Here is an 8,454-nt window from a genome sequence, read left to right as displayed (position 1 = left end):
AGGCTTTCCTATCGGTCATTCGATTGGCTAGCCTAACGCGGAGCAGAACGCGAATTGGTTTGGGTTGTCCGCCAAGACAACTCCGTTCGCGCTCTCTGATTGGCTAGCGGGAAGAGGCAGGTATCCGGGCTGCGCGGCTCCTCCATTGGTGGGCGGGGAAGGGGGGTTGGGCACAGCGATTGGTGGGCGGGGGGCCGGGCCTGGGCCGGCGGGGAGCGGATTGGTCGGAAAGTAGGTTAGTGGTGCGACATTTAGGGAAGGCAGAAAGTAGGTCAGGGACGGAGGTGCCTGTTTACCCGCGCCGGACTTGCCGCCGCCGCCGCCGCGGGATCCGAGTGCGGGTGCGGGCGCGGGCGCTCGCAGCGAGAGCCACGGTGAGTGTCGGCATGGCTGCGGGCAGCAGCCGTCTCGGGGCGTCCCGTCGGGGGTCGCGAGTTCCCGGGCGGGCGCACCGCCCCCGCCCCCGCCCCCGCCCGCGGCGCAGCCGGGCCGCCGGGAGCCCTGCCCGACGTGCCCGCTGCCGGCCTTAAAGGGCCCGTGCGGCTCCCAGCCCCCACCTAGCCTCGGGGAGGCTGCGCCCCTTAAAGGCGCCGCTCCCGCGCACCCCCATCTTCCCCGCCTGGGCTGCACAGCGGGCGGGGGAGGACTGGGGGGACCCTGGGACGCTGTCAGCGGGTGCGCCCACCTTCCCCGCGCGGGCATCACCACCTGGCTCGGGAGGGGGCGGCCGGCGGCCTCTTAAAGAGACAGCAGTACCGGGTGGCAGCAATGACCCGAACCTGGGAAGAGCTCCGGGATACATCCCCGGGAGCTTCTGGATCCCCGTGGAGATGGCCGGGACGCGGGCAGAACGATGCTATGCGGCGCTTGCCTGGTCAACCCTTCTACACTTCCCCCTCGGGAGCCGGGTGGGGGCGGGGAGGGCGTCTCCGTCAAGTCGGGGAGTCCGTACTGGTACGTCCCTATGGCCTGTCTTGGGGCTGGCGCGGACCCCGGGAATCCCCTGGCTGGCTTGGATCAGGCCCACGGACAGCCGTCGGGCCTGCGCTGTCCGGTATCTGGGTGGTCCTGGAGGATGTGTCTTCCCTGTTGGGTCTGGGAGTAGGTACCCGATGGCGTGGGGACTGTGCCCTGCGCCCGGTGGGCGTTAGAGACCCAAGGAGTGCGCAGCGGAGGCTTCACTCAGATGCGGGTTTGACAGATAATCGGGGAAGAGGAAGATTTCCACTGGAGATGACTCCAGTGTAGATAGCTTGGGGTGCTCGGGTTAGCAGGGAGAAATCAAAGATAGAATTTTATGCAGGGCGCACATGGAAGCCATCCCCGGGGTCGCGTAGCGGGTTGTGTTCGGCGCTGGGGAAATGAGTACGTTGGACACCGGTGTGTGTGTCTGTTGTCAGAGTTGCACTGGCCAAGCTGACATGATCGCCCCTTACCTGTTCGGGGTGCACCTTCTCCCTACACAGCCTAGTTTTGGCCTTCGGACCCCTTGAGATCTGGCTCCTCTCCTGTCTTAAGTTGCTACTTTTAAAGCAAGAAATCATTAATCAAGTTTTCTCACCTAACTTCCAAAAATCAGAGACTGTAATCACGACCAATTACTTTTTGACAGTACCAGTATTGCCAAGATCTTCGTTGTGGGTTTTGTTTTTATGTCCAGGAAAACTGATCATTAAATGCTTTTTTTCCTACTGCTCTTGCTTGTCATTTTTCCTTTTCACATTTGCTGCTGTGCCCTCTTTCAATCTATTTTTACTTAACAACTATTATTTTTATTCTTAAGTTCCCATTGATACCAGGATCTGTCAATTTGGGTTGGTGGATTTTCTAATTAATGTACTAGTTGAATCATGAGCTTAAAATAATCATTGCTGCTCTTGAGCAGTTTTGAATAATCTCAGGCTCCCTGTGCTTGCAAGAAAGTGGGGGGGGGGGTCGGATCGCTGCTGTTAAATTTGATTCCCGTACCAGTGAAGTTCCAAAATATATATATATATATTTTTTTTTAAATACAAAATGTAATCCTTAAGTTTATTCTTTGTTGCTGGGTTTATATTATTGCTAAGTCTTTAAAAATGGGTTGTTGAACATATTTAGAAGGGTTAGAAATTTTCTAGGCAGATTTGAAATTGGGTGTATCAGCGGAAGCTGGATCTGTAGCAGCACTTTGGTTCTATCTTAGCTGTTGCCAGTGAATAATGACGATGTTAAAACAGCAGTTAAATTTGTACTTTGTTCCAATCTCTGCTGCTTAAAATGGGAGAGGCTCTGATAAGGCGTGGAAGAGTGGTAACCTGGGAGTTAGGAGGCATGAAAATAGGTTCTAGCCCTGACTGGAACCCGGTGGCTTTGCTACTAGGAGCAAGTTACTACACCTTTCTGTGTTATGTTCACCTCTGATGGAAAGTCAGACAGTTGATCTAAGGGATGTCAAAGATTTCTACCACTCTTAGGTTCTATATGCCTCTCAGTATTGAATAAATTTGAATCAGGGTAGGCTTCTACCTCCTGGAGCTGTCAGAACAATTGAGCGAAAGTCCTTTTTTCATGGGACAGTTAAGTAGATCAACAGATGGTGTTTAAAGAGATCCATTTCAAATGATTTATAATTGATGACGATTCACTCGTATCACTGCTATTTGTAGAAGAGGTTTACATGCCACGGGACAGGAAAAGGAAGTGGCCGTGTTTTCAGATTTATCCCTTCATGTCCCCAGTCTCACTGGGATTCATGTATGCATAAGTGCCACGGAAAGACCTGGCCACATTAATAGCTCTGCATATGAGCATGCAAAAATGAATGATTTTATCTGTGTGCAGTGCACAGTCTGCTTTCTGTCTCTGAGCTTTCTTTCTTTCTATGATTCCATCATCGCCCCACTGTGGTAGGAGAATGTGAAGATGAAAGAGCTCCTGTCCCTGACAGCATGGCAGTTTCAGATGGTGGCTTCGGTGTGATGCTAACTGATATAGATGTTTGCAGGGAAAATAGAAAAGACAAAACCCTTTCTAGACTTTCGAGGTTAAACGGGGAGCTCAGGGACACAAGCATGCTCTTTTCTGTCAGTCTTCTCTGTTGTCCCTTCATCACGGGACACAGGCAGATGGACCCTAAACCTTTCTCCTCCCCTCCATCCACCTTCTATGACTTTCGCTCCTTGGCATTTTTTTCCCCATTCAGAGCACCCTGTCCAGTCTCCCCTCTGTGCCTTCCCCTTTTCTCAGGTGGGAGAAAACACTGCTTTTCCCACTACTCTCGAATAGGCAGGAACCCCTGGGTTCTGGTGGAAGAAGGAGCTGGACTTGGGTTGGAGCCCTGTGGCTTTGGACATGTGCCCTGCTTCTCAGACCTCCCTGCTGCTCCTTGGGTGCCGGTGACAGTGCCTGTCTCTTGGAGGATGACAGGACATGATGCATGTCAAATGCCTAGCACACAGGAAGCCTCTCCTCAGTGCCAGATGCCACTCCCTCCCACCTCTGCCAGGCTCCTGTCGCTAGAACACCTTTTGTGCTCTCTGCCCTCAGAAACCCCACCAGTCTCAGTGGAACCTTTGTCTTGATTTGGGAATAGGAAGAAACAGGTCTATTGTACACCAGGCATTTCCCATACTAGGTGCCCCTGAGTCTGGATATCTCCTTGCTGGATGCCAGACTGTTCTAGAGCTGAACATTCTCCTGCTGAGGATTTTCTCCCTACTTTCCTTCTGTATATTTCTTCAGACTTGTAAAAACTTTCTAAGTCTTGAATTCCAGGTTGTTTTGGTCGGTCCCTTTGCAGCTTGCTCTTCTTTGTCTTTCACTCTCTGGAAGTCACCTCTTCCTTGTACCATTAGGTCATGTTGCTTTCTTGATTCTCTTCCTGTTCCTGCTGAAGGTCAGCATCTACCTTCTGCTCATGCTGCCTTCTCACCCCCAATCCCCACCTCCACAGTTCCATCTCTGGCCATGCCCCACTCCCTCCTGCTTTAGCTATGGCAGGTTCCTGTAGTGTCCTGTGGGGTTACAGGCTTGCAGCCTATCTTCAAGCACTCTTCCCCAGAATCAGCACACCACCCTGGGGCTTAGAGCTCTTCATGCTCTCTCCCAGCTGTTCAACCAGGCAGTTTTGTTAGGGGGTTTAGAGCCCCAATACTTCCATAGCCCAGCTTTTGCTTGCATCCTTCATCACTAATGGCCAACTTGCTTTTTCTCTAAATCTTGGCATCCTCCTGATGGGATCTACCTCTGGTACCTAGAGCTGCAGTGTGGACCAAATGAGTTAAGATACTGCATATGTATGTTAAGGTCTTCACCCCACATTTTGCAGTGGCTCGGTGGTGTTACTCCTCATTGCTCTGTTCCTCTATGTGTTGTGGGGGATTCTCTACATCCAGCCCACATGCTGGCCCGAAGTTGCTGTGTGCACAGGACTGTCCAGCCAAGCTAAAGGGTAACCCTTCCCATGCACCAGCCCTAGCCTGATCCTCCCTACCTCTGGGTCCTCACACACCCACTTTTCTGTTCAAACTCTGGCACTGAGACCTTTGGGAACAATCTTTGTCTTGACACCTGGCAGTAGTGTCCCCAGCTCTTGATCATTCTGTAATCCCTGTAGGTTCTGCTGTATTCTATAGCATGTTTGGCTGTTCCCAAGACCATGGCCTATTTGTCCAGAATGAGCACTTTGGGTATCATTCATTTTGATTCCTCCCAAATAATAAGCACAGGAGGCCTGGGACGTATTGTCTGGTGCCCATCCCAGTTGGAGACTGGAGGAGTGGGGATACACATGGCAGAGAGCCCCTGGGGATAAAGGTGAGGGGTATAGTAGGGTCATGGGTGTACACGGCCTTGAGTAATGAGGTCTCATGGAAGGAGAGTGTGACCTGGGGATAGGGAGATGACGTGTCCCCAGTCCTTGCTTCAGGGGAATGCTCAGTGCTGAATGAGTGCAGGAGCATAAAGGCAAATGACTGTTGTTTGGGAACATGGTGTCTTTTTAAATTCTGTAAACTCCTATGTGTGCACCCTGAGTAGAGATGGGTCTTTAATTTAATATTCTGGTTAATATTGTTTTGGACGTAGACTGAGGAAAACGTTTATCTGTATTTATCCCTTTCACTACTGCTCCAATTGTGCTTCACTACTACTCCAATTGTGCGACCAGGACGAATTAGTGAGCATCTTTGAGTGTGATTTGCTTCAAATGAAAAGGAGTAATAAATAATTATGGCAATTGTAGCTAGCATTTTGGGGGCATTTTTTGTGTGCTGGTAGATATGTTGCTTGCCTTAGACTTGTTAATTTTATGTACTCTTCAACATTATCTTGTGAGGTCAGCACCACTGTTCATATCATACAGATGAGGAGGGCTTTGCAAGCCCAAGATGACCCAACTGCTAAGGGATTTATTTATCTGGTGGACTCCAGAGCCTGCTGGGAGGGTCAGGGTGGTAGATACCATGTGCCCAACATCATCTTAGGAACCCTATGGGCTTGTAGAGATTGGAAACCAGTCTCAGTTGGCAAAGCATGGTATGCACTGTTCTAGAAGGGCTAGTAACCTTGCTATGGTACAAGAGGACCACACATTTGGTTGTTACCCTAGCAGCAGTTATAAAGGCTTTTGAGCATCCTCCTGTATCCTGTGATGTGTATTTGCTATGTCTTGCTTTCTCTCACCTTTCTGAGGTATCGCTCTGATGCAAACCCCTCAAGTCTCCTCCTCCACAGGATCCCCCATATAAGATGAACTTCCTGAAGAAACTCATTGACACTGGTCCCATCATAGACACTAGGAGTTCTGCCCAGGGAGGAGACTTCAGAAGTCTCTCGGCTTTGTCATCCTTATCCCAAAGACCCCTCCCCCAACCCATCCCCCACTACTCTCAACCCCACTGCCAAGCCACTTCCTACCTCAGCCTTGGGGGAGATATACATGTTTTTAATGCCAGTAACTGTTTCCTCTGAATACATTTAGATAGCAAAGGGAACATTGTTTTATGTGGAGAACCTGTTACATAAAAACGAGTTATATAATGTTCAAATATACACCCCACCGAAGGTAATAACCACCAGCTCTATGGAACAGAATTAGCCTCAGATTGACAAGTGGGAAAAGTGACACTGGGCCCTCAGCAAGTCCTTTTGAGCTCTGCCCTCCTTGTTGGGATTCTGGAGCAGGCCGAGCGGGAATGGGCTGGCTCTGCCCTGGGGTGCTGATGAGAGGTGGGTGGGACGTTGCTTTTGGGGAGAGGAGATACAGTGATGTCTTGGTGACTTTTTTCTCCCTCATGTCTTACTTCTTCACACTTGGACCATCAACATCACCTCTGTCCACCTTTCTGCTCCACTCTCCGCTGCTTTGGGTTTTCTTCCTACAGATGGCCAGAAAGAGCCTTCTAAGAACAAATGCTCTGTGCCCAGTCTTCTGGGCCTCTCCAGGCTGCATCTGCCCCTCTAGGCCATCCCTGCCCCTGTCTCCAATTCATATGACTCAGCCCTGTGCCTAAGCTCCCATGCTGCTTCTGTGGAATGCCCTAGCTCATGATCTCTTGACCAGAGAGACCTTTCTCTCTCCCTCCTTTCTTCTGTCTTAGTAAAACCTCCTCCACCCCCTCTCCCCACTCCTTCCTTTTGCTTGCCAGTCATGTATTCCAAAGCGATGATATTTCACAATGGGCAGGTTGCCATCTCCTGCCTAATCAGAATGGTCAGTTCCTTCAGTTTTCAATCGTTTGATGATCTGTCTTCCCCTCACTTCCTGCTCTGTCTCCAGTCATCCATTCATTCAGTGGGATTTCCTGGAGGCTCCCAAGTGCATAGATAGCACAGTTTTGACCTCAGAAGTGACCAGAATGGGCCTCACTGGGGAGGGCAGTAAACAATGAGATGTAAGAAGGAACATATGGAGCGAGTTAGACAACAGGGATCCGACTGAGAATACTGTCAGGGAAGATGACTTAGCTGGTGCTCAGGGAAGACCCCACTGAGAAGGTGACTGGAGCCCAGCTTCCTAAAGATCCAGGAACACTTGGTTAGCCAGAGGATTAGGCTGGTTCGAAGGTGATGATGTTGGAAGCAGCTTGATTGCTAAGGAAAGTAAAAGCTGGGGTGAGGCTATGAGTCTCTGTGGCCAGGCACCAGCGCTCTTCTTTCTCCTCTGGGGAACCTTGAGCTCAGAGTCAAAGGTCTGCAAATATGATTTAAAACATTCACTCTTAGTTGTGTGCCATGTAACTAGCGGTTTACTGTTCCCTGCTTAGAAGGCGGTTTGTGAAACCCAAGGCATTGTTATACTCTGTGTCACATGCAAACAAATTAAGGGTTTGAAAGGTCCCCTCATAAATGAACTGATGGGTGTCACCAGCCACTAACCATTTTAGTTACATTTACTGCAGACTTCTGTACACTGTTTGACATGCACGCTCATCTTAAAAGCAGTTGTTGTTTTTTAAAGTTTATTTGTAATGCAGTTGATGGAAGCTTGATATAAATTTGCCTATAGTAAAACAAAACAAACAAACAAAAAACCCAACCAAACTAATGGTTTGCTTCTTCAGCAAGCTCAGGAAAGCCACTTAGGGACAGCTGTAGCCCAAACCGTATCTCTTTTTTCTAAAGCACTGTTAGCATTAATTAAGCTGCCGCTCACGGGGGCCCTTGTCTGTACTGCATTACAGCTATTTACTGCTGGCTTTAGCTGTTTATCTTAGTCACTTCTACTATTTCTCCAGCCTTTCAGAAATCTTTATGGAAGGAATTTTTTTCTCCTAACCTTTGTGCCCTTAAGAGTTGGTGTGTCGTTTTATAAATGAGACAGTAGAGCTCAGAGAGAAGGGGTTTGTGAGCCAGTGTGGTGATGGGCTGAGCCTCTTAAGAATGAGTATTCCTCTTGGAACTTTGACTTCTCAGCGTCTTCTTAATTATAAAATCCTGTGTTTTCCAAGAGTAATGGGAAAACGACACATGGCCTTCATCGTGTGAACCCTGCTGGGCAATGGCTCCTCCAGATTCTTTCAGTACATGGCGGGGGGGGAGGGGTCTAGGGGACTTGGAAGCTCCCTTGGTTAGTGCTTAGTACCTTTGCTTCCACCCCCCACCCCTGATGTATCTGTCTTTCTAGATGAGTTGGAAGAATTTTTTTCCGTAGAACTTCTTGGTCCAGATAAGAACTTGTGTGTTCTTGGTCATCTAATCTCCCATATCATTATGTAAATCACCTTTTCTTTGGACTCCTAGGGATAAACACGGTGACTGGTTTGTTTGCTTGTGAAATACACTTTCGAGAACCCTGGGACTGGGATGAGTTTGCAACAGAGAACAGAGCTGAAAGAGTGTGGGATCCAAAACAGCTTTAAATGTTAAATGCAAATCTATTTTCAGTATCCTGCTGGAGGGAAAAGGAGCCCAAGGCTGGAGATGATGGAAGCAATCGAGTTCTGCTTCAGAGGAGGAAGGAGTCTTACCTCTGGG

General features: G+C 49.3%; 1 protein-coding gene across 5 annotated transcripts in view; it reads left to right on the top strand.

Annotated features, from left to right (window-relative positions):
• Positions 1-232: 232 nt before the first annotated feature.
• Positions 233-8,454, top strand: part of Bmal1 (basic helix-loop-helix ARNT like 1) — a 102,460-nt gene continuing 94,238 nt past the window's right edge. For 3 of the 5 annotated variants that reach the window (XM_021166155.3, XM_021166154.2, XM_029479643.2), the window contains exon 1: positions 234-374. The gene's annotated coding sequence lies outside the window, so the exon portion shown is untranslated. Of the gene's footprint in view, positions 375-8,454 lie in introns of all 5 variants that reach the window. The other 2 variants (XM_029479644.2, XM_029479645.2) reach the window with 1 other exon arrangement.

Source organism: Mus caroli, unplaced genomic scaffold, assembly GCF_978045245.1.
Source record: "Mus caroli unplaced genomic scaffold, Mus_caroli_1 scaffold_8, whole genome shotgun sequence".
Lineage (NCBI taxonomy): Eukaryota > Metazoa > Chordata > Mammalia > Rodentia > Muridae > Mus > Mus caroli.
The sequence above is the reverse complement of the archived record's forward strand: the minus strand, read 5'-3'. Positions and strand labels throughout refer to the sequence as shown.